The sequence below is a fragment of the Ambystoma mexicanum genome, chromosome 2q (genome assembly GCF_040938575.1).
Source record: "Ambystoma mexicanum isolate Mex_15411 chromosome 2q, UKY_AmexF1_1, whole genome shotgun sequence".
Classification (NCBI taxonomy): domain Eukaryota; kingdom Metazoa; phylum Chordata; class Amphibia; order Caudata; family Ambystomatidae; genus Ambystoma; species Ambystoma mexicanum.
Window position 1 is genome coordinate 618,059,150 of NC_090924.1, and position 26,836 is coordinate 618,085,985.

Genomic DNA, 26,836 nt, shown 5'->3' on the forward strand with positions numbered 1-26,836 from the left:
GACTCAGACGAATTTCACCAAAAAAATCTTACGAGACCCCAAATCAACCAAAACTTGAACATGGGGGGAAATGACAATCGAAGTCTCCACACCGACAAAAACCGAAAAGGAAGAGCCTCACTAGAAACAACAAGGCCAACTCGAGGCAGCTGGACAAATCAGACAACAACGTTAACTGAATCCCCCTTAAGAAGAACTTCGCCACATCACTCGACCAGCCCGACGGATTCCTCAAACAAAAAAAAAAATGGACTTATTGTCAATTATGTCATCAGTGAACATTGCACTGGCACCATTCATGAAACTTTACGAAACTATCGCTGATTCCTTGAAAGACCACACAAGCATCCAAGCGATGATCCACAGCAAAGTTATCTTCTTAGAAGCTTATGTCATGGCTTTGGAAGCCAGAAAATCAAGCACAGCCACAATAAATGACGAGGGTTCGTCTTCACGACAAAAAGAGCAGTATGAAGACAAAGAACAAAGACCGGTGAATAAAACTAGGGGGACTCAAACCATAGCTATTACAGGCCATACAATAAACAATTCACCAACAGAGGGAGTAAATAAAGAGGTGAATTCAAAACAAACTGAGATTCAACCAACAATGAGACCACCATCTAGACAACCCCCAACTGGAAACCAAACTGCAGAAGGTATTTTTCAATTTTTCACACGACCAGTAAAACACAAGGAAAAACCACAAACGAAAGTCAAAGAAATAGAGCTGAGGCAAATAAAAAATCCTGAAATTTCAGAAAAAAGAACCACCAGCTTATCACCGCCAACAACTGAAACGCCAAAAAAAAGAACCTTTACCACATCCCCATCAACAATTGAACGCATCGAAGATGAAGAATTGATGAATCTGAGCCAACATCTGGCAGAGAATTCGCCTACGAGTCTAGTTGCACATTGCTCCAGTGAAGCACCAACTTCACAATCACACAAAGGAAAGGAAAATACAGAATTCATAAGAAGAAACGAAGAAGTGACTAGAGAAAAAGCAGCAAAAAATTATAGGGAAAACGTGAAGAATGCAAAGAACAAGGGCGCCAGCCCGATTGATGCAGAAAGACAGACAATGCTAAAAAGGATGCAGAAAGAAACAAAAAAAGAAAACGAAAGGTCGAAATCGAGACCTAGAGACAATTTGACCTCAGGAAACTGGAAAAAAGAACAAAGATACAACTCCTCATGACAGAAAGGGGGTGAACGCGGTAAATCAAGAAGGAGATCGGCAGGTAGACGGAACGATCAAAAACACAAAAGAAAGCCGTCTAGAAACATAACACCCGGCAGACCGCGTTCCCAATCCACGAATGCCCATAACAAACCCAATACTGAAAAACGACTCAGCCTGCCACGAGACAAAGTAGAAACGATCTTTCGGTACAGATCCAGAACACAGAAATACAACCTAAAACCGAAAAAAGTGGACAAAGCTAAATGGCGTATAAAGATCACACAAGTGAAAGAAAACAGAGACGAAATAATCTTGAACCGAAACTCAGTGTTAACACTGTTTAAATACATTCGAAAGCTGAATGAAATAAAATCAGAAGATCTGCTTGTAGTAGAGCCAAGCCACGTAAATACAAAAGCAAAAACGGTACTCTACGTAACATCAACAACGTTGAAAAATCTGATCCTCGACTGTAGTGAAGAGCTGGACGAAATGGGCTACGAAGTCAAAGTACAATCAAACAAAAGCAAAGAAGACAATAAAAGGGAGGCTGACGACATAAGGCGTATTAAGTCCAGTAAAAAGGAAACAGATAGACACCCAATAAGTGCCTTAGGAAGAACTGGTCGCAACAAGTCGCCTGAAAAAAACAAGGACAGAGCAAGAGTCCGGGGAGTTGAAGAGAAACTGAGGGAAAAGCGACAAGCCTCGAAAGAAAACAAAAATTACGAAAGTTTTACAAAAACCAAAGATACAAAAAAACTTAATAAGGCCAAGGAAATTCCAGAAATAACAGCCATACTCCCAACAGAAAGATCTCTCCAAAAAAGATGTGAACCCACGAAAGACATATGGTCCTGGTTGCCCAAAATTCTGAGGGAAAAAAAGCAAACATAGCAACCAGCTAGAGACGAGCACAGTCTACATGACAGACGTCGCGCGACCCCCTTAAAGTGCGAACTAAAAATGTGCTTGTGGAACACGAGAGGACACATCCACCTACTGTCTCCAAAAGACATGGACCTGGGATCATACGACCTTCTATGCCTCCAAGAAACCTGGCTGACTGAACCCCCTGCAATAGGGGGGTTCGAAGTCATCCTTGCACCAGCCAAACAAGGATGTCGAGGAAGACCTTCGTCGGGCTTACTGATCGCATCCAAAAAAGATTCAGGGATCAAACTAGAAGAAACATTGATCAGCAACCAAATGATCCTGATGGTTAAGGCGGCATGGAGCCGGTGGAGCACCGTTAAAAACGCCTACGAGAAAGTCACCTTAATCTTAGCAAACACCTACTGGAACCCCGCAAGCATAGAGCCTACCGCCTACATAGAAAAAATAGAGGACGCGATAGATGAGGCACTATCGGAACACCTGGTAAAATACTTCCTCATTTGCGGAGACCTGAACGCTACGTGTATGAGCTCGGAAGAAAGAGTGGCGGACCTAGGCCACAACTCAACAGGCAAACAACGCGGCAACCTATGGGTCAAATTGATGAATTCAAGAAACCTTCACAATTTGCACGAAGCATTCCCAGACCCAAATCGCCCGCCATCATGGGAAAGGAAGGAATTGGCAGGTACTATAGACTACATCTACGTCACTGAACCATTACTGGTAATAACGAAAGATTTTGAAATTACAAGAGTTACAGCCAGTGACCACAACCCCCTGTCAACAACCTGGATGTCAATAAGGCCCCAGAACGAGTACGTTGAGCACCAAGTCATAGCCAACACGAAGGGAAACCGTCTATACCTTACAACTGAGGCCATCAAGGAAATAGAAAAAGGATTCAGCTCAATGTCAAATCACTTGGGCAAAAATACTACAGATTATACGCCATTCCTGACGAAGTTTAAGAAGACTCGTAAAACAAAAACAAACAGTGGAAATCCACCAAGACACGTGTACGACCTAACACTGGTGGAGAAACGCCGGGCACTGCGGAAAATACAACGCAAAGCAAAATCTTCAGGATCTCCAGGGGCTGTGAGAGCGGCAGAAGCGGAAACCAAAATATACAAAGCATGGGTAAAAGGCCACAGACTGTCTCTCTATCAACAAGATGCTGAAAACATCCTAAAAGCGATAAGTGGCAAAAACATAAAAGAATTTTGGAAAATCTTGAGAGCGGTTAACGAAACCCAAGAAAACACAATCATAAACGAGATCGGGGAAACTACTTGGACAAAACATTACACTACTATGTACCAGGCACCAAGTACCAACTTAAAACTACAGGTCGGAATGTCTCCGGAGCCATGGATAATCATAGACGATCCACAGGAAATCCAAATGAAAATCAGAGGCTTAAAAAACTCCCACGCCCCAGGACCCGACGGGATCACGAACTCCGATCTAAAAACACTTGAAAATGAGTGGCCAAGCCTGCTAAGCAAAATCTTTGGCAGATGTTGCAACTTAAAAACGATACCACCCTCATGGAAACAAGCAACAATCGTTCCAATATTCAAGAAAGGAGACAAAAAGGACCCGATAAATTACAGACCGATTGCGCTCCTGGATGTCATAGGCAAAGTGTTTGGCTCAATGCTTCTCGATCGCTTCAAGATCTGGATGGAGGAATCACCCTGTAACGACCCACTCCAAACAGGATTCAAAAGAAATCTGGGCACGACAGCCAACATTCTAATGCTAAACGTGCTGAAAAACAGAGTACTGGAAGGAGGAACGAGAATCTTTGTGGCGTTCATCGATCTGACACAAGCATTCGACCGGATAGACAGGGCCCGCCTATGGTCCAAACTTGAGACCTGGGAATGTCCACCGTCTATACTAAACCCGATCAAGGCACTATACACCGACACCTCTATACGCATCCGACTTGATCAAAACGGCCTGTTATCAGCACCCATCCCAACAGCGAGAGGAGTGAAGCAGGGGTGCCCGCTGGCCCCGGCCCTGTTTCTGGCATTCATTGGAGACATCCAAAACGAGGACCCAAAAATTAGAGCATTTCCCCCAAAAATATGCAAAACCCCGATAACACGTTTGCTTTATGCAGACGACTTGGTCCTAATGGATCACACACCGATTGGTCTGCAGCGTCAACTGACAAAGCTTCAAGGGTATATGCAAGAAAACAAATTGGAAATAAACGCAAAGAAAACAAAATTCTTAGTACTGGAAAAAGCGACCAGGAAAACAGAAAAACTGAAACTAACTTTGGAAGGATCACTGATCGAGCGAGTGTTTAACTTTAAATACCTAGGAGTAACCCTAGACTCCTCTTCGCAAGACAAAGCCATGCAATCGGTCCTGATGTCCAAAGCCAACAAATTGGCAGCCCAAGCTAGGGCCATAGATAAAAAGTTTGGAAGATTCTCACTTATCCCTGTGCTAGAACACTACAAGAAAAAGGTGATGCCGACACTAACATATGGGGGAGATGCTATGATGAATTTACCACGATCCATTTGGACAAAAATTGAGGCAAAGTTTTGGCGAAAAGTCCTCAGACTCCCAAACTCGACCCCAATAGCCTCAATCCGACGAGAGCTTAGTTTACCCTCTCTCAGAAGTTCAGTCTCACAATCGTCTCTAAGACTGTTCAGGAAATGCCGGATGGCTGAACCACCATCAATATACTTTCTCATCAATCTCGAAATAGAAAGGAATACAAGCAAAACCCTCAAAAAATGGAAAGAAGAAAACTTCAGCTTGCTAGAACAGGTCAACGCAGACGAAGAACAACTAATAAAGTACCCAAAGAGAACCTTTACCAAAATCAAAGAACTCGACTGGATAAGCACCCTCGAGACAGCAGGAAAAAATAAACTAACCTTACACCTGCCGCCAATCACGAAAAAACTCAATGAACTCCAGGAATACATAAAGAAGTTTCCATCCAGGAAAGGGAGAGACATGCTGATGAGAGCCCGTTTAAATGTCTTGCAGACAAATGAGATCTTGTCAATTAGAGGCCAGTCGGAGAACAACAGTTGTCGATTTTGTGAGATACAAGAAAAGGAAACAATCCGCCACTTGCTCCTAAAATGTGCCTCAAACCAACATATAAGAAGAAGATACTTAAAAGCAACCTTCTCAGATTTCATCATAGAGGACGAAGAAATATGTTGGTCTCGTTTGATTGGAGGCGACAAAACATCATGGCAAATAGCATCCTACAAAATCTTGGAAGCCATAAACTGGCCGACAAAGGCACATTTTTAGAGAACTGTTCTCATTTTCTCATTTTCTTTCTTTTCTTATTTTCGCCACGCTCACAGACAAAGACAGAAACCTCAAACTTTGTAAAAATCTTTTGATTAAATACAAATAATAAAAAAAAAAAAAAAAAAAAAAGCCTGATGGCACTCCTCGTTCCATTTAACCTTTTTCGGAAATTTGGGCGAGGAGATGACATTCAGTGGGGAAGCTATGGCCCCATAGTTCTCTATGAAATTCCTGTAATACCCAGTGAGGCCTAGGAAGGCTCTCACCTGGGTTTGAGTAGTCGGTGTTGTCCAATTTTGCACAGCTTCAATTTTACTGAGCAAAGGCCTTATCTCTCCACCGCCTACCTCATGCCCAAGATAGACTACCTTACAGCAAAGCAAACTTGCAGAATTGCTTCTATACTGCAATCAGTCGCAGCGCTCCACACCACCTCTACTCCTCTTACATCTAAATTGGTTGCCATATGCCTAAATTCTGAATAGTGCTGTAAACCATGGACAAAAATATATCTGAGCAGCAACACCTTAACTGCCTCCACCTCTGCCATCTTCACTACACACACTCTCTTTCCACACAAATCAACAATGTCAACATCTGATTGGCTGATGCCTACAGTCCCCTTTCCATGCTGGATTTGCTGTAAAACCCTATATGAGGCAGGCCCTAACCGCGGACAAGCGTGGTGTCCGTGCGGCACGTTACTCTTAGCCAGCCCTTGTACCCTTTCCATATCACTTGCGAATCCATTCCCTCATTGGACACAGCTAAGCAGTCACACAACCATCCACCATTCACATCCAAGACCTCTACATCTAACTCTGTCATCAGAGTTTCGCACTTCAAATGTACTGTTGATAACTCTGAAAACAAGTCTCATATCATTGCAAAGCACCTACTACAAAAACTACTGTGCAAGTGTCGAGGATTTCTACTTACAGCTCCATGCATACCCACATGCATGATTACAAAGTACAGGTATGGATATTTTATTCAGAGTACATGTGCAACTCTTATGATTCCATTTATACAAATTAATGCCACTAAATCTGCATAGCCAATACATACATACCAATGCTCCCGCTTTAAGCACAAGACTTCTGATTTTTCATTGAAAAATTGCACTACTTCTTACTATCTCCTGCATAACCTATACATACGTACCAATCCTCCTGATTTAAGTGCGAAACTTAAGAAAACTCAGAATTACCTCTCCATTCGACTGAACCAGACCGTGCAGTATACAAATGGCTGTGCACGTCAATGTGTAACATTCCTAAGAAATCTTTCAAACCTTCATGCCAGTTCCTCAATCAGTATGTGAAAGGTAAAGACAAAATGAAAATGAAAGTGCTGCAAAATATGGATTCCTGTCCAGTGCGCAAATACACAGGACTACAAGTGCATTCATTAGCCTGCATTTCAGGACCTATTTGCAAAAGCACCTTCCATGATATCCAAATGATATCAACACATCATTCAAATGGAAGAAATCTAGTGTATAAACTGTACTATGCTAAAACTCCAGCTTTAGAACTAGTCAATTTAAATAACATTCTTCTGCATGGTTCACCCAAATACCTACAAGAAGAAATCAACCATACCCAGAGAAAATATTTTGGAAGTGAAAGCCATTTACAAAATGCAATAGTTTTAGAACAGACTAGCAACAATTCTGCACATGGCAACCTTCTATTACACACATACAAAAAAGAAATACTAAAATTTAAAAGTACATCCTCTGAAGTACCAAGCCATGTGCGTGTGTGTTGCCGCAGAACTTTTTACAAAAGTAACACAAAAACTATAGACGTAACATACAAAATAGAAGACAATGAAGATTCCAAATGGTTTGAATTAGCTCTCTACCTTTTAGCAGAAAACAAATACCAAATAAGTGAACCCCTGTCAAGAAATCAGCGTCTGCTTCACGTCCCTTCAAGCGTTGTGGCAGAACTACACGTTCCACAATCCCAAAACATACGGAGCCGAAGCACTTCCAGCGGATCAAACAACGTTGGGGATTGCCATGGAGACGTTGGTTGCCTGAGCACGCTCGCGCACGATTGCGGCGTGACTACGTTTCACGCAGGGTCACGTGATTGCTTTAAATCTCCACCCGGTAGTCGGAACGCTGCTTCTGAATTTACGATTTTTGGAGCTCACCACCTTGTCCTCGTATTACCTATCTTGTACCCTGTTTTGTCCCTCGGATTGTTATTGCATATTCCCTTGAACTCGGAACGAACGACCTGGATTCTTGTCTAACATTTCTGGATTTGGCGTATTGGATTCTTTCTGCACTTTGAACTTTGCTTTGGACTTTCTTCTCGGAGAACTTTTCTTTGGTACTTGCCATAAGGAATTGGGATTATTATCCAACATTGAATCAACATCGAATCAGCTCTCCTGGTTTTCCTGGTCCTTCACGTTGCTTGGCTTGCTTTACGTGAGTACATGTTTTGGATCTAATTTATCTTCAAATATCACGTTTACTAAGTTCTGAAGTATTGAATACTCTAGGCGATTCCCCTTCCAATTAGTTCTTTGTTCTCTTGGAAGTTGCATTGTCTAGAAGTTTTACGACTTGTGGCATTCTACTGAATCTGTTACCACCAAGCTCATTGTGGGTGGTTCTCACAACCCCTAATATGTTGCAGTTACTGCACTACAAAACTTGACAACAACCAAACTCCTTCACATGCTATTACAAATAATTTGGAATTATTCCAACTACCAAAACCCCTGCAACAACCCAATTTGTATGAGAGCATCATAATTCAAACAGTACACCCATTTCAAGCAATAATACGCCTTCAACCAAAAACAGCAAAATTACCTCCCTCTGAATTGGTGAAAGGCATTTGTGGCAAAGTAGTTTTTTGCCATTAGATCTGACAGAAAATGTGCACACTCTAGGAGCGCAACGTCCAATAGAGCATTCTTTAATTGTCTTAGTAAATGGTGTACCAACAAAAAACAAAAAGATTTGGCAACAACTTGTGGATTTAAATAAACTTAGACAAGCCTTGCAATATCTGAAAGACAATAATGAATACTACAAAGAAATAAATATTGAAGAAAGCTTAAGGGAAACAACTGAAATAATTCAAGAGTCATCAGAAACTGGTCAATTTGAACTTCTGGATCCTGCTGCAGTTTTTTACCTTTTGCTGGCATCTTTATTTTACAAGTATTTACATTTGTGCAAGCCTCAACAAGGTTCTGCCCACAGAATCCGGAGCTTTTCTCCCTGACACATGGCATGGAACGTCTCCAAGATGGCTGCTTGACCCCTAAGGTCCATGGGATTGGCGATGAAGATCTGCTGATTAATTGAAAAAAAACCTCTGATGTAATTTGGCCTGGGAACCTGAGGCAATGTAGCTGTGGTGGCCGTTTGGTTCCAATTTTTGACAGACGTGGTGTGATTGTCCGGGATAGGCTGAGTCGTGTCGCGTCCAAGTCATGAAGGAAATGTTGTTGGTTTTTGTGAGAAGTAGGTGAGACACTGCTCCCCAACATTGTGTGGGCGAGAGTCCTCTTCACCTTCCCCCACCCTGGGTGCAGTGTTTTTGCCAGCGCCATTTCCAGAGCCCACCTTGAGGTTACAACTGGAGTTTGCCATGTCAGGCCGGCCATTGAGGCCCACGCGGTGAAGAGTGCTGTGCCTCAGGAAGTGGTGGAAGGCTGGTGGTGAAGGGGAGATATGGCATGTGGGCCTTGGATGCCGAATGTAATATGGCAGCAGAACTTGCCAGGGTACTGCAATAGGAGAAGAGGCACCTCTGTTGTAATGGCCACCTAGCAGCAGGCAGTGGGAGAGCTTCAGTGTGACCTGGTTTATTTTACCATCTTAATGGGCATGACCAGATGAGAATGAGAGAGAACAATAAAGACTGTGCTGCAGAGTTGTCCTTATCTTCTTGGCAATCTCTGATTTGCGTCTGTATTTGCAAAATGTGAGGTGCACTGAAGGGCACCAGTTGGGCTGTTGATGGTTACAATGCTCTTGACAGATATCTTCTGAGTTCTGGAACTGTTCTTTTTGCAGCTGAAGCATACCTTTAATTTTACTTTGATTGGCTCTTTGGAGTTGACCACTTAACCTGGCTCCTGCTCAGCTGGTAGGCAGTAAAGCTATCTTGTTGAGTCAAGTGCCGCCTTTTGGCTCCGTGTGGGCGCGTGAACTGCAGTGAGAGCTTGTGCAACTTCCAGAGGCATGTTTTGGGAAGTGTGCTAAACACCTGAAGAAGCACACAGCCATCACATTGTGAATCTATGTTTGGCTTCTTAGAACCCCGGGAGGATCTTGATGGGCGAAACGAATTGCTTACTTCTAGGTGTTAGGGAGAATTCTCTGTTTAGGCTGAATTTCCTAACCTAGTGAGTCCCCCAGCAGCTTTGCTGGATTTCGGGAGTTTGTTTTTTTCCATCCTGCCAAGAGTGAGACTCTTTTCTCCCACTCTTGGACATGTAGGTGTGTAATTCCTTCAAATGTCAATGTGTTCTATGGGCTATGGGGTCTCTTACTCCATAGGGTCTCATATGTTTTTCTATGTGTGTTACACCGCACCCTACGTGCCGTAACACGGGGGCGTCCTAGCGGATCCCCCACCACAGACTCCATACCCGGGGACTGACTACTGTCTCCCCGGGCATGTAAAGTCACCATTGGCTTTACTAGACCTAAATTTACTAATAGAACTAGTACAAACCATCTTATTGTGGACGCACTAGTAGGGGTAATTCGATTACTCCTGGATCTGTTACTCAAGGGGGCACTGTCCCGTCCCCCCTCGTCGAGTTTTGGCTGGTGGCAGTGGAAACTACTTGTTATGTTCGTCCCCGAACATAACCCTATGGGATTCGTCCCATTGTTGGAGATTGATACTTTTTCTCGTTAATCTCTAACGTTCCACCGATCTACTTATCTTAAATAGGTTTATCGGGTGGTATTTTCTGCCAGAACTCGGTTTGTAAAATGGCGTCTGTGTTCGTCTCTGTGAATCCTAAACCAAAGGTCGAGCCCTTTGTTCCACTTTTGGCAGGCTCTGTACAGAGACCCTCCAAAGTGGTGCCATTCTTTCTGGGTTACCACAGGAGTGTGGGAGGGGGTTTAGGCACCCTGGACCGAGTTGCCTTGCCAACTCCGGTCGCACTCTGGAGTGATTGGCCCAGGTGGTGAGCCTTCCCGCTCACCACTTAGCATGTGTTGATTGACAGCTAGGCTGAGTGAATGGGGGTTTTCTGCATAAAAGCAGGGCTTTTGGGGCTAGATCTTCAGAAGTCGCCACAGGACCTAAGAATCCGACGAGGGTAACGCTGAGCCGACCTGCACGACGACACCTCTGGTGGAGCCCCGCGGAACCGACTCACCACTTCCCGACGACAGAGGAGATCTCCCTGCCGGAGAGTCTCTTCCCCTGACTGGTGGGAACAACCAGTCCCCTTTGCTTTTTATTCGCCTCAGGATGCAGTGGTCGAATTGCCCGTGCAGAGCACCTCGGCAACCGGATAGCCACTACCCCTATCCGCGACCAAAAGGTGGTCACTCCCAGATGTAAGGGTAAACCTTCAGGGGTCCAGCTTGTCTCCTTAGCCTTCGCTCCAGAGGAGGAAGTCCAAATGGCAAGTGGAAACTTTCTACTGCTAGCTGACGAACCCATTGGAGTCTCAGCCAGCGTTTCTTTAGTATCTCTGGGATTGTGGGAACAACAGAATTTAGATGTCTATAATTCTATCCCCGATAATACTAAAGAGTATTACAAGGACAGTGTCCAGGTGAATGGTCAGGAGACTCCTGCCATTAGGGACACTGGGGCCAGCATAACTGTGGTGGATAAATTGTTTTTTCAGGCCGAGGATGTTGCTAAGGCACCCAAACGCCTCACCAAGTTAGCTGGAGGGCCTGTGCAGATGCTTCCCCAATTACCAGTTCTCATCCAGTGTAACGACATGACTGTGAAGATACCTGTCAGCATACAGAGTGAGGTACCAGGACGCGTGCTGTTGGGTAACGATTTGAAAACTCTCAGAGTTGTATCGCATACTCCCAGACCGCCTAGTAAACGGTTACAGGAGCTAACCAGACCTGCAAGAGAGAGGACCATGCGCGCTACTCTCGGGGAGATGATGAAGAAAGAAATCACTCCTGCTCCACTGGAATTGTCGGCCGCTGTCTCCAAGACATCAGAAGCAAAAGGGAAACCTAAGGCTTCTACCGCGACCACAGCAGCCCGCATTCCTGTGCAGCCAACACGGGCTTCCCCGCGGTTGTCCAAAGTTACACCCGTAACACCACCTCCGCCGAGGCTGAGAGGGGGGTACAACCCTGTGTGGTAGAATTAGACTCTGTGGAAGAGCTAATGGAAGGCCAGGAACTCATTGGAGATCTGGATCCTGTTGACCATCCTGAGCTGCAGTCTTTACTGGCAGAAGGTGGACCCAGCAGGGCAGACTTCAGTAATGGACACAGAGAATGTACAACTCTGGAAGGTCTTCGCCACCAGGCAGAAGCTCAGGCTGAAGGGCAAGAACCTGGGAAATACAGGTTGCACTGGGAAGATAGCCTCTTCTACAGTGAACCGACCGAGTCTGCACCTGGAGACTACAAACGACTTGTAGTACCCCAAGAGAACAGAACACAGTTCTTGCAGTTAGCCCACGAGATTCCTTTGGCTGGTCACTTGAGTTTCAAGAAGACTAAGGAAAGGCTCTCGCTCTACTTCTATTGGCCAAAGATAGGGGCCGAAGTAGAAAAACACTGCAGGAGCTGCCACACCTGCCAGATCTCTGGTAAGGTTGGCTCCAAGAATGTGGCACCGTTAGTGCCTCTCCCAGTTGTGGAAGTCCCATTTGAGAGAGTAGGGATTGACATTGTTGGTCCCCTTGATCCTCCAACCTCCTCAGGCAACAGGTTTATACTTGTTGCAAGTTTGCAGAGATATGCGTAAGATGACCAGTCCCCATGTGGTAGTTTTGCACTATGGTGCTTGCCATTTGGGCTATGTGAGTTCACCTACTTTGTTGGGAGATTTGGAACAGTTGGTTCAAGCAGTCATTAACATCTTTCCAACTGCGAAAGTAATTTTTTCTGGCTTACTCCCCAGAGCAAAATGTGACAACAGTTCTGTTTTTTGTCCTGATCAAAGTATTGGTAGGTGTGCCATCGATCGCAGCATGCATTCTTTCATGTTAAGAGCTGGTATGTTTTTCTGCAGCCACGAGACCATTGTTTCCAGCAATGCGGCTTATTTTTAAGCAGATGGTGTTTCTTTATCTTTTTTGGGAAATGCCATGTTCTTTTTGAATGTAAGGCTTGCTTTGGAGAAGGTTATGTGATGATTGTAGGAGTAAACTAAGAAGAAAACCCCCCCAATAAAATACAAAATAACAGGTGTCTGTCAGGCATCTGCAAAAAACCCAAAACAACGGCTCTTTTCAGAGCCCACCTTAAAGGGGAAAAGGGGAATACTATTTAAATGTACAGTAGTCACGCTCAGATCCTCTACATATCCGCAGACATGGCGGTAGTCTTCAGGCAGCACGTATTACATACAGGGAATCTGGGGTGGAGAGGCATGAAAATGAGAATGAGCGGAGCTAGGGATTGGTCAGTAAAGTTCAGTGGGTGTGTTGTGAATGGTGAGATTTAGTGAGAACGTCTTTTTCCTGAGAGGAGAACAGACAGCTATGGCTGTTTGTGCTCAAAACAGATTATCTGGATTTTGGGAAACTCATGGATACATTGGTTGAAGGTGCATGCAGAATGTTGCGGTATATCTGCGGATCTTGGATTCCCTCATGTGGAAGTGCACTGGCATGCAGTACTTGGAATGGAGTTGCTGGACCTGGTACCTCCCTGCGCTACTTTACAGACAGAGCGTCATCCTGATATAATTATCATTCATTGTGGAGGAAACAGTTTAGGGCATGTCTCTGGAATTTCTTTGCAAGTAATTTTTTCTCGTATTGCACAAAGACAAATGTGGCTGCGTTCTGCTTTATTTGGTCCACAAATGGAGAAAGCGAGGCGCAATGTCAATAAGGCTGTTTGTGCCTTTCTAAGAGATGTTGGCATGTCCTCTTTCCACAATGAAAATATTATGTTTCGTAGCACATTCATTTTTCGCAGAGATGGAGTCCATCTTACATATGCTGGCAATCGGATTTTTCTTTGAAATGTACAAAATGCATTGCAAGCTTTTTGGGATTTCTAGTCACCTATTTTGCATTACATTTTGATGAATCCAAGTTTTTCAAACACATAAAACAACGCCAAAAGGCTCTTTTCAGAGCCACCACTTACTCCCAGAGAAAAGTGCATTGGTTTTGCTACAGTTGCACCCTAACATTTTGTGTGTCCTAGGACTGTCTGTGGACTTTTTGAAAAATGCGCGGGGGCGTACATCGTTTACTTGATAGTCCCATTCTTACACTGAGAAAGATGGCTCTGAAAAGAGCCTTTTTTAAATTTTTGTTGTTTTATATTTTTGGGGATTTTTTACACACAACATACTAGGAGAGGAAGGGGAAGGAGGGTAAGGAAGGGACACCAAGCCCGGGATAAGAAAGGGCAGGTGGAGAGAAAAAAATGTAGGGTGGGCCTTATTTAGGTAGGTAACAGTTCTTCTGGTGCTCCGTGACCGTAGTCTCGAAAGCACTTCGAAGACTCTCCCACCTGCAGAGTACTGCATCGCAGTACATACACAATATTGTGACCCTCAAAAGGTAAGGGTCAACAGCATCGCAAATGGCCTGTGAGGCGGTTGGAGGGATGCTCTCTCCCACAGGAGTGTCTCTTGTGGTGAGAGGATCGGACACAGAGGATGCTGCGGACAAACTCAACCTACTACGTTCTTTACATGGTACCACCTTGCGAATGTCCGCACTGTGGAACGAAGTTAGGTGTCGCTTCATGGTTGCCGTACCAAAGTTGTATGCACCAGGTCTCCCACGACTCAGCGCCAACTTGCACTGTTTACAGGTGACCAGGTTCGCACATGCTTTTGGTACGTTAACAAAAATGGTAAACAACCGCCACACCCAGGAATCCCGGCGAGTGCTGGTAGTAGGGAGTTCCTCCACCTCATTCTCTTCATCCTCTTCTTCCTCTCTCTCTAGATCCTCACACGTATTTCCCTCTGCAGGCCCTTGGGCAGGTGGTGGCGGTGGAGGGTTTGGGGGTGGTGCTGAGGCTGATGTAGCAACAGCAGCCATGGATGCCATTAGGGTTGGTGAGATAATCTCTGTTACAGCACTGAAGGCAGCAAAACTCAATCAACAATTGCCAGAAGTACAATTAAGATGAGCTCGGGGGTGTGGCCTTTTATAGGGGTGGAGAGCTGTGCCTCGTAACCATATCGATCACTCAAAAGTGTTGAAAAAGTTCTAAACAATATGTTGAAAGCTAGGGCCATTGTATGGGACATGTGAAATGGTGATTTTGTATTGTAAAATAATTTGGCATGTCTGCATAAGCTCTTTTGAAATGTAGCGGAAGCGGATAAAGTGCGCAAATTAGGACACACTCTCAGCGTGGGTGCAGTCACATGATGATGTTGTGAACACATCCGCGAAGGAAATGGGTGCCCGCAGGACACCAAATGCACAGTAATGGTCATGCGCATGCACGCGGGTGTTTTAAGGACAGTGTTCCGGTCCTGAAACTAATTAAAAGAGCGACACAAGTGAGACGGACAGTTACGGACAGGCGCTATGTTTGCAAGAGTTACGTGTGTGGTGCGCATGTGCGTAGATGTTCTGCTGATTGTAAGGCCAGGTATAGTGTCCTTAGGACACCTCCATTTTCTTTGGCTACGGACATGCCGGACACCGCGCCTGTTCTACGGACAGTTCCATCTTGGCTGCGGACGATACGGACAGGTATAGTGTCCTTAGGACACTCACATTTTCTTCATTTACGGACATCCCGGACACCTGGTGTGTTCTAAGAATAGTTTCATCTTGGTTGTGAACAGTACGGAGAGGTATAATGACCTTAGGACGCCCCCATTTTGTTGATTTACGTACATCTTGGACAGCTGGTGTGTTCTAAGAACAGTTCCATCTTGGTTGTGAATGGTACAGGTAGGTGTATTGTCCTTAGAACATCCATAATTTACTAATTACGGACAGGTGTGCTGTCGGCTGACATTTTAACTCTTTTTAAAAAAAAAAAAATAGACCCAAACAATTCCTTTAAAACTAACACAACATTTTTTTTATTAAACACATATACAGCAATTAAGAGAGAGAGGTGGAAGCAGACACTGAAACAAATATAGGGGAATTAGGTGTTTCCACAGGCTGTTTGAGAGGGGATGAAGGGATGGAGGTTTCGTCAAAACGTTTATGTTGTTCTTGAGGGTTTGGGGATAGTTGCCTGGGAAATGGAGACGGGGACAGGTATAGGTAGGACAGTGATATCTGATTTTTCCTTTCACATGGTGCTCCACAAATTGGCTTAACCCATTACAATTCTCTTTTAACATGTCCACTTTGTCTTCTATGTGTTTCAAGGTGTCTTGCAGTGTGTCTTTTGGTGGACTTTCTTCAATTTTTACCTGGTCTGTTAAAAATAAATATATATATATGTTAAGTACCCATAAAGTACTTACTCTTAATTTGCTTATGCAGAGAAGTGTGTACCATTATTATCGCTATCTTCCGACATTTCGCCATGCGGGAACTTCTCCTCCAGCCACTCCAAAGTACTGCACATTTCTGTGTGAAAACAAAAGAAATACATTATTTGTTCTGCACCTCATACAAAAAGTACACAAACATTTAAGAAAAATTAAGTTCACTTACTACTTTCTTGTAATTTGTCTTCGTTGTGTTGTGTTCGTCTACTGTCGCTCCTAGCTGTACAGTTTCTGTGAGGTAATTACGTTGGAGGCATATCTTTTTTTGTTATGGTATAATCCATTCCATTCTACATGGTAATTAAATGGATGGGTTATGTGTGAGACGTGTAGGTTCGAATGGTTATTTATTACTACTTATAATGTGTTTATGTGCTGCTTTTTAAAATTGTGCATTTTTTATATGGCATGATAGAAGAATTTCAGATACCCCCTGACTGTTTGGGTAGTGTTGATCTCGTCCCCACCCGTCCGCGGGCAGGCGCTCAGCCCGTGCCCTTCAAATATCATTAGCGAGGGGGTTCAGTATGTTCTATGTTACATGTATATAAAGTAAGGGAATCATAGTAAATATCTCCCAAATTCACATGATGAAAGTGTATATTCAGTAAAAAAAACTTTGTTAAAGGGATGTTATGATTAAGTTGCCCTAATAAAAAACTATGAAATTCAGTAAGAAAAACTTTGTTAAAGGGACATTATGGTTAAGTTGCCCTACTAAAAACCTGTGAAATTCAGTAAAGAATCTTTGTTAAAGGGACGTTATGGTTAAGTTGCCCTACTAAAAACCTGTGAAATTCAGTAAAAAAAAACTTAGTTAAAGGGACGTTATGGTTAAGTTGCGCTACTAAACACCTGTGAAATTCACTAAAAAAACTTTATAAACGGGACGTTATGGTTCGAAGTAAAACCGAAAACCCCCTGAAATTTGCCAGTTAGGGTAGGCTAAACAACCATAACTCGCCCCACCACCGTGCACTGCTAACATTAACACCCAGGACATCAAAGATGACATCACAAATGTCAATGATGACCTCACTGATGACATCACATGTACATTTAGTTTTCATGCATAGACTCCACAAGGGATTGTCACTATATTATTGGCAGAAAAGTCTCAGAGATGATTGAAGAACTAAGATATGCCACGTAGTTCATTAAGCAATGCATTGCTGAAAGAAAACCATTGCATTACTGAGTTCTTTCAGTACATGAACAAACTCATGAAGAAATGTAGGCATTGCATGCACTACAGAGGTGCAATATTTGCAATCTTCCCATGTTGCATACTAAATTGATAACTGCTACCATTACAGATGTTTACATACTGTGAAACATAAGTATCTATGTATGCTTCCCTTACTGCATAATTGCACTATTACTCACAAAAACATAAAGAGAGCACAATGCATACAAATATAAGCATATACAGGGAATGTAAAGCATGCACCAAAAACTGCAGTATTAACACAAAATGTTCATACCTGACCTAATTAACTTCATGCACAGAAAAGATTCTTGTGTTTCTGGATTCCTTCTTCTTCTATCCATATGTATGATATGATGTAACCGTAACCCAAGGAAAGTATTGTAAGAACATATGAGAAGGGTAAGGACTACAAACATAGCACTTTTAACTTCTTAAACTCCTGACTGACAGTGAAGAAAGCCACCTGGCTTACATATGTCAGTGAAAAAAAAAGAAGGAGCTAGACATGTAATGTCATCTGTGCTGTCATCATAGTACTTTGTACTATAGTATAGTGACTTTTTAGTTCTTGCATGTTACTGCCCTAGATATATCAGTGAAGGAAAAAAGAGTAAGCCAGACATGTGATGTGATCTTTGATGTCCTGGGTGTTAGTGTTAGCAGTGTACGGTGGTGGGGCGATTTATGGTTGCTTAGCCTACCATTACTGGCGAATTTCAGGGGTTTTTCGGTTTTACTTCGAACCATAACATCCCATTTATAAAGTTTTTTTTTTGTGAATATATTACACGGCCACGCTATTGGCCGTGTAGTTATGGTTAAGTTGCTGTTTCCATGTGGTTTATAACTTCGCTCCCCTTGGACGAATCCTCACCAAACTTTGCAAAAAAGGTATATGGGACACTCTGAAGTTTGGAGATGTTTGGTGCAGGGGGGCAAAAGTTATGGGGGAGGTCCCAAAACGTCTTTTTTTCCCATAGACATAAACTTTGCGCACGGCTACAGGTCAAACCGCTGGACGGATTTTGACGAAATCTGCAGCAGGTACAGGAGCTTGGTCCCATAGACATAAACTTTTTTCCCATAAACATATTTCCCATAGACATAAACTTTTTTCCCGAAGACATATGTCCCACAGACATAAACTTTGCACACGGCTACAGGTCAAACCGCTGGACGGATTTTCACGAAATCTGCGGCAGGTACAGGGGCTTGGTCCAGAAAGCGTGCTTTTGTAAATTTGGTGACCATCCATGCAGTATTTTAAAAAATTAAAAAATTAGTGATATATATGTCCACTCTGCGGTCACACTTCCCTGTTCAGTCCACGAACAAGATACCGATTGGCTAAGGGGCTGGCGACATGACCGCGGACATGCAACATCTCTGCCCGTTGGCTGCTGCGAGACGTGTTCTGCGTCAGGATCTGCCGAAAGCGGAGCAACAACCAGCGTACACATGCTCTATTCAGGAAACTCTTTTGCTGTGTCACAAAGCATTGGGAAAGGTTCAGACAGTAAGACATGGGTGATCAATGCATTTGTTCTGGGGGTCGGTCTTCATGATGTAATTTCTATGGAAACCTTGTACGCACAGTAAATGTGGGGTGTAATAACGATAGCACTTCAGTCCATGCAGTGGACAGGAAACTTGTAACTGTTGAAAGCACACGCATATTGGTAGGCAACGTTGAAATTGACAACATGCCGTGAATGCATTATTTTTTCAGATGGCTATTATTATATTCATTAGTATGCCACCATGGGTGTCAAATGCTACAGTGGTTGTGGCCAGGGCCTAGACTCTTGGATGCATGGCCATCGGTCGAAGGCCGAAGGCCTTACTTACAAGACTGTAGGCCCTGGCCACAACCACTGCTGCATGTGCCACCCATGCATACACCCATAGTGTTGCGGTTTGATTGTCAAGTTGTGGGGAGTGTGTGCAGTCTTGGGTGCATGGCCAAAGGCCATGCACCCAGGAACAAAGTGATAAGTACTAGACGTGGAAGCCACTGCACACCCATCCCATGTAATATCTACAGACATACAGCTAGGAGTGAAGCCTCTGGCCAGAAGCACTGAAGGATATCACACCTATAGAAAAAACTGCCACTTCCACACATCACTGAGGTGTTTGTGGAGAGACCCTGCACTCTTGGGTGTAAAGTCACACTGCCTATGTTGTAGGCAGATAAACCTGTGGGGGCCATTACAACAGCTGACAGTTTGTTGTTTGTCAATTGTTGAAGGAACTTACCGATGATTTTGATTAAGAATGTTTTCCCTGACCCAGCTTCACCACTGACATACAGCAGTATAGGTTTGTAATTTTGACAGGTACATTCTTTATTTTTGTGTTGTACACCATGTACAATTTGTTTTGTTACGTCTTCAAAAATGGTGGGCTGATCGTTGTTAAGTTTTGCTTGTTGTACACTAAGTCTTCTGTATCTTCTTGATACTGATACATGGTGTTTTCTACTTCTGCCATAGCTACTTCAGCCTCATTTGCTATTAGTGGTTGTCCTAGTGGTTCTTGACTTCCTATTACAGAAGGTTGACTACTGTCGGAAGAGTCCTTATCTAGTTGGGCCTGAAGCTCTTCTTCCTGTTGCTGCTCTTTCTGTAACATTGTTTTGTACTGCGTAAAGTTCACATTGGTGATAGTGCTTTCATTTGCTTTGAAAGCATCTTCATAGCAGTCATAATTATCTGGTATGTCTTCCTCAATTCTCCATGGTTTGAAAAGTTGTAACAGAGACATGTAATATAGTTCTTTCTGTTGAGGAGTTTTTAATGACAATTTTACATGATTAATTAAGCTTCATTTGGTAAGTTTCACTAAGCTCCCTTCACAATCGGTCACTCTATATCTACGTTTGCTTTCATCGGGTTTTACATTATTTTTGTATGCAAAGTTTTGAGCTATGTGATATAGACACATGCTTTCCAGAGTGGTACTCCTGTTCAGATAGTATGTGTCCAGTAAATTGTTTTTTAGAATGTCTTAGCTGTTGGGATCATTTCTGGCAATTGTTCCTATGTCTTCATATGATTTTAGCACTCTTTTTCTAGATTTTGCAGGACCAAGACTGAGCCATACTATGTTGTCTGATTTTCCATACAAAGCAGTGCCGGTTAAACGATCTGCTGCTTCATAGGCCCCACATTCTCTATGAGAGAGCATTTTTATGCCTAGGCTGTACAATTTCTGTGATAATGTTTTGTCTGATGCTAGGTTATCCCAGAGGTCTTGAAGCTCTGTTTTTTCTGCTTTTGTTAAGATTGCTGTAGCATTTCATGCATCAGCATTTGAATTGTCTGCAATGTACTGCACATCTATGTTTGCATTCCATAAGAGGGCAATGATTGCATTGTAATCATTGATATATTTTGATTCTTCCCTTCTTGTTTTGTAATGCGTGTTTTTGATGATTTACCTTTAACACTATGTCGAACTGAAGACATGAAGTTGTTTACTTCACCTGTTTCTGTAACTGGTCTACGGAAACCAAAGCGGAATTGGGTGTAGTATTTACCTTTGTTTTTGTATTTGCGGCCACAATATTTGCCACATTTGTGTCTTTGAAATTGTAAAATCTGCCCATGCAGCTCACTATGTGTCTGTTGTGAAGGGATTTCACATGTGACATATTTTTGGATAAACTGCAAAACAATGCTATTATCACTGTCATGCCCAAATTTCGGTGCACCTTTGATACATAACAGCATGTGAATATGTGGTGCTCCTCTTGCTTGATATTCTTTTCTCCAAAAGAAGTGCTGCACTTCTCCAAGGGGAGGAACAGTTTTATTGCAAATAAAGTGTAGCATGGCAATGAAACGATGATGGAAATATCTTGAGACATTAACTGGATCTAGAGAGCAAAGTTCTCCAGGTATTAATATATCTATGTTGTTTTTGCTGCTGTTTGCTATGCATAGGAACTCATGTAAATCTTCCCATGCATATTCTGCACAACTTAGCGTAACAAACCAAGTCGGTGGTCCAAGGTTTCTGATTATGCAACACACATCTTCGTGCCATCTGAACCAGTATTCCTTTGTACCATGCATGTTTGCAAACAAATGTGTTATACTTGATTGTAAAACCTCATCTTTTTCCTGTACTTTTTGTATTAACTGCGTAGCTGACATATTTTGAAAGTGGGTTCCAGATTTAAGAATGTGTGCAACTCCATAAGATAGTGTTGCTAATTCACTTTAATAGAGTAGATGAAATATGTATTCCACATTTTGTTTAAATCTGGGATCTTGCAAATACATTCGTAATGAGCGGTATTCTGATGCCCCAATCTGAGTGGGTCTATCATCGGATCTTCCACCTTTGCCAGTAGGAAATAGCATTGGAAAAGCACATGCTTCTATACTTTTTTCCCAAATACTATTGGAGACCCTTTGGTTTGTCGCATTTGGTAAGTTTCTAGTGCATCATCTATGCTTTCATTGGAATGCAATGGATCAATTGTGTAATAGTCCAAAAGAGTGGATACTGTAGCTGGATCCAGAAGTTCGAATTGTCCACTTTCTGATGACTCTTGAATCATTTCAGTTGTTTTCCCTTAAGCTTTCATCAATATTTATTTCCTTGTAGTACTCATTATTGTATTTTAGATATTGCAATGCTTGTCTAACTTTGTGTAAATCCACTAATTGTTGCCAAATTGTTTTGTCCTTTGTTGGTACTCCATTTACCAAGACTATTAAAGAATGCTCTATTGAATGTTCCACTCCTAGAGTGTGTACATTTTCCGTTAGATCTAATGGCAAATAAACTACTTTGCCACGAATGCCTTTCACCAATTCAGAGGAAGGTAATTTTGCTGTTTTTGGATGAAGGCGTATAATTGCTTGAAATGGGTGAACTGTTTGAATCATTATGCTCTCATACAAATTGAGCTGTTGCAGGAATTTTGGTAATGGAAACAATTCCAAATTGTTTGTAATAGCACGTGAAGGAGTGTGGTTGTTGTCTAATTTTGCAGTACAGTAACTGAAACATATTAGGTGTTCAGTTAGTTCATATTTGTTTTCAGTTAAAAGGTACAAAGCCAATTCAAACCATTTAGAGTCTTCATTGTCTTCTATTTTGTATGATATGTCCACATTTTTTGTGTTCCTTTTGTAAAACATTCTGCGGCAACACACACACACATGGTTTGGTACTTCAGCCGATGACCTTTTACATTTTACTGTTTCTTTTCTGTTTGTGTGTAATAGAATGTTGCTATGTGCAGAATTGTTGCTACTATGTTCTAAAACTGTTGCATTTTGTAAGTGGCTCTCACTTCCAAAATACTTTTTCTGAATACGGTCAATTTCTTCTTGTAAGTATTTGGGTGTACCATGCAGAAGAGTTGTATTTAAATTGCCTAATTCTGAAGCTGGGCTTTTTGCATAGTATATTTTATACACTAAATTTCTTACATTGGAATGATGTATTGATATTCTTTTGATATCATGGAAGGTACTTTTGCAAATAGGCCCAGAAAAGCAAGCTAATTAATGTCCTTTTAGTCCTGTGTCTTTCCGCACTGGACAAATATCCATATTTTGCAGCATTTTCATTTTACTTTTGTCTTTACCTTTTACATATTGATTGAGAAACTGACTTAAAGATTTGAAATCTTTGTTTGGAATGGCACACATTAACGTGCACGGCCATTTGTATACTGGACGGTGTGGTTCTGCTGAATCGAGAGGTAATTCTGAGTTTTCAGGGGATAGTTTTGTAAGCAGTGTTTCTTGTTCCATAATGGTAGTATTGATTTTCTCATACCCTCGTCCACTGCTATGGATGGCAATTGTGTTTGTTTGATTTTGTTTGTATGCTTCTCCATTAAAATATGGATCTGTGGTTGTAGTGTGACTCCATTCACCACCACAAACATGTAAGAAATTATTTTTGTTCACATTCCGTTTATTGCTGAGTTTCTTTTGTAGTTTGGTACTTAGTTTTGTTAGTGCTTTCATCCTATTTAACACTAATATGAACAACTTCCTTTTGAGAAGGATTGCACTGTCCATAAGAGCTTGTAGGATTAACTTTTTACGGTAGGTTTTAAGGGGTGAGGATGATTTCGGTCCTCTTCTTAGTAGATTCTGAAGGACTCTGTGACGAAACATTTTTGCTAAAATACTTTTTTTTACTATGAGTTCTTACACTATCAGGATTATTAGGAACATTGTTAGCTGTACTGGTAGGCGTTTTTTTTACAACATTTTTGTGTTTTGTGACACTTTTTGATGGAGGAGGTACAGTTTCGGTAGTTGAGACTTTCTTTATTTGTTACCCAACTGCATTAGCTGGTTTGTACCAACATTCTCTACAAACTCTACAACAGGTGGATGCTTACATTGGGCACCTTTATTTTTATTTGCTCTACTTCTGCGTTCCTTTCTACAGAGTTGCTTTTTGGTAGGCATTCTTTGGTGTCTGTTGAGAAAAAATATATACTTTGGTCTGTTGTCCAATTTATGTGTGCAGTGTGCATGTGTGAATGAGTCTGATGAGGAAGCTCTTTGTCATGGTGTGTCAACGTGCAATGAACTCTTGCAATGATTTGGTAAGGCTACTTTACTGTTTGTATACTACTAAAATGTGCTTCAGATGAGAGTGCAAAGTGGCCTACTTGTGAAGAGAACCATTATTAATAACCGAAATGGCAAAAACTTGCTACAGCAACTTCTTTTCACAATCTAACTTTCTAAGGATTACGTATGTTATTTGAGTACCAAACACACAGGGATTTGTCAGCCATTCTGCTCTTTGTTCAATGCATGGATATTTGTAGGTAGAATGGTTTACAAATCAATGCTTGCTTTGGTGCCCAAAAAAAACAAATAACCCACACAGCCTCTTTGAGGAGTAGTTACAATATAAAGGATGTACTGTACTTACTTTTTTGTGCAGGATTAACAGGTTTCTTCGGATATGTCGTCTGCAGTGTAGATGCTGTTGATTCTCAGGAGAGTAGTCTTCACTGCGATTCAAAAAAACAAACTCAATTACTTTGTGTGTTTGCAGCAGTGATGATACTGCACACATTAATTGTACTTCTTTTGTCAGAGCATTCAACTTTCATATTTCAACCCAGTGCATGTGTACATTTCACTTCACTCTGCGCAGTCTTTGCATGGTACTTGCAATATGGTACTTGAAAGTCCTTCAAAATTGCTCAAACTTTTAAGGGTATGGAAATGCCTTGTTGTTTACAAAGTGTACTATGCATAGGAGAGAGGTTTGTAAGCGATAGGGCATAGTACTAGATGGGGAAACATTTTCTACATGTAAATTAAAAGCACAATGCCGAAAAATCAGGAGACCCTCAAAAGGAAATGTCACCACCGCAATCGGGAGCGCTTTCTATTCTCATACGATCACATTGCAAGTAGCATTACTTTAGGCCGTACAGAGTACACAACTCGGACATTTTCACATACAAAATTGAGTTCTGCCCTAAACAGGCATGCTTGCAACGTATGTACAGGTTATGCGGACGACAGTAAGCAGTCGTGAGATTTGTGAATGACAAATAGGACATCTTGCACTTTAAAGGGGGAACGTTGTTATGTATTCCCTATGGTCATTTAGCAGCATTATTTTGTCTAAATTCCATATGTTCTCTGATTAAAATATACATACCTGTTCTCTATACTCATGCATGTGCACATGCATGGAGCTCTACGTAGAAATTCGCAATATTTGCACAGTAACTTGTGAAGTAGATGCTTTGCAAAGACATGCGACTTCCATTCAGAATCATCGACAGTAATTTTGATGTGCGCAATGTTGATGACAGAGTTAAAATTAGCGATGTTAAATGTGATTGGTGGATGATTGTGTGACTGCTTAGTAGTGTTCAATGAAGGACTCGCTTTGGCACCGCTGTAGAAAGGGCAGAAGGACTGGGTAAGAGTTACGTGCCGCACATAGGCAACACTTGTCTGCTGGTAGGGCATGTCACATACGGGTTTCTACAGCAAATCCTGCATGGAAAGGCGACTGTAGGCATCAGCCAATCAGATGTTCACAATACTCTTTTGTGTCGAAAGACGGTGCACACACTGAAGATGGTAGAGGGGGAGAGGGTCAGGGTTTTGATGCTTGTAGACATTTTTGTGCAAGGCTTACAACACTATGCCGAGAGTAGGCATGTGGCACACCATTTCGATGTGAGAGGAGTGGAGGTGGTGTGGAGCGCTGACACTGATGCCAATGCTGCGGCAATTCTGCAAGTTTGTAGAGACATGCGTACAATGACCACTCCTCATGTGGTAATTTTGCACTACGGTGCTTGCCATTTGGGATACGTGACTTCACGAACTTTGTTGGCAGATTTGACACAGTTGGTTGAAGCACTCATGACCATCTTCCCAACAACAAAAGTAATAATTTCTGCTTTACTCCCTAGAGTACAATGGAACAACAGTTCTGTTTTCTGTCCAGATCAAAGCATCGGGAGGTGTATCATCAATCGCGGCATGCTTGCATTCATGCTACAAGCTGGTATGTTGTTTTGCTGCCACGATAACATTGCTCCAAGCAATGCGGATTACTTTGAAGGAGATGGTGTTGCGCTATCTTCTTTGGGAAATGTGATGTTCTTTTGGAACGTAAGGCTTGCTTTAGAGAAGGATCTGTAATGTTTGCAAGAGTAAAGCAACGACAAAAAATACAAAAAAACATAAAATACCAGATGTCTGTACGGCATTTGGCCAAAAATAAAAAAAAACAGTTCTTTTCAGAGCCTACCTTAAAGGGGAAAAATGGGAATAGTACTTTAATGTACCGTCGTCACACTCTGATCCTGTACATGTCCGCAAACATGGCGGTAGTTTGCAGCCAGCACATATCACCAACAGGGATTCAGGGGTGGAGACGCATGTAAATGAGAATGAGCGGAGCTAGGGATTGCTCCATAAAGTTCAGTAGGTATGTTCTGACCGACGTACTTTAGTAAGGTTATCAGGTAATATTATCCCCATATATATGGTCACCGTAAATAATATTGCCGGGAAAAGGTCACAGCGACATTATATGGGTGACCATATATATGGGGACAGGGTCAAATTTTTTTTTTTTTTTTTTAAAAAGAAAAGAAATACATTTGGGGATTGCGGGGGTGTCCCCCGCATGTTCCATGCAATAATGTTGCCACAAAAAACGCCCATTTTTCGGCGATATTTTTGCATGGCGAGATTTTTGTGGTGACATTATTACCTGGAACCTAAGTAAGACCGTCTTCTCCCTCACAGGAGACCACACAGCCATGGCTTTCCATGTTTGAAAACAGATTATCTGGATTTTGGGAGACTCATGGATACATGGGTTGAAGGAGTGTCTTGTTAAAGTTTCGAATGCAAAAGGTTCGAATGCAAAAGGTGAGAGTACATTTTCTCGAAAATTCAATAGGGTCGATTGGTCAATGGTTAGAAATATATTCAACATTTTTCAAATTTCTTTTACATTTAAATAATAACATACACACTTTATGTTTGAATTAAATGTATTTATTTGATATATTTTAATGTTTATCAACTGTAGTATAACATTGTA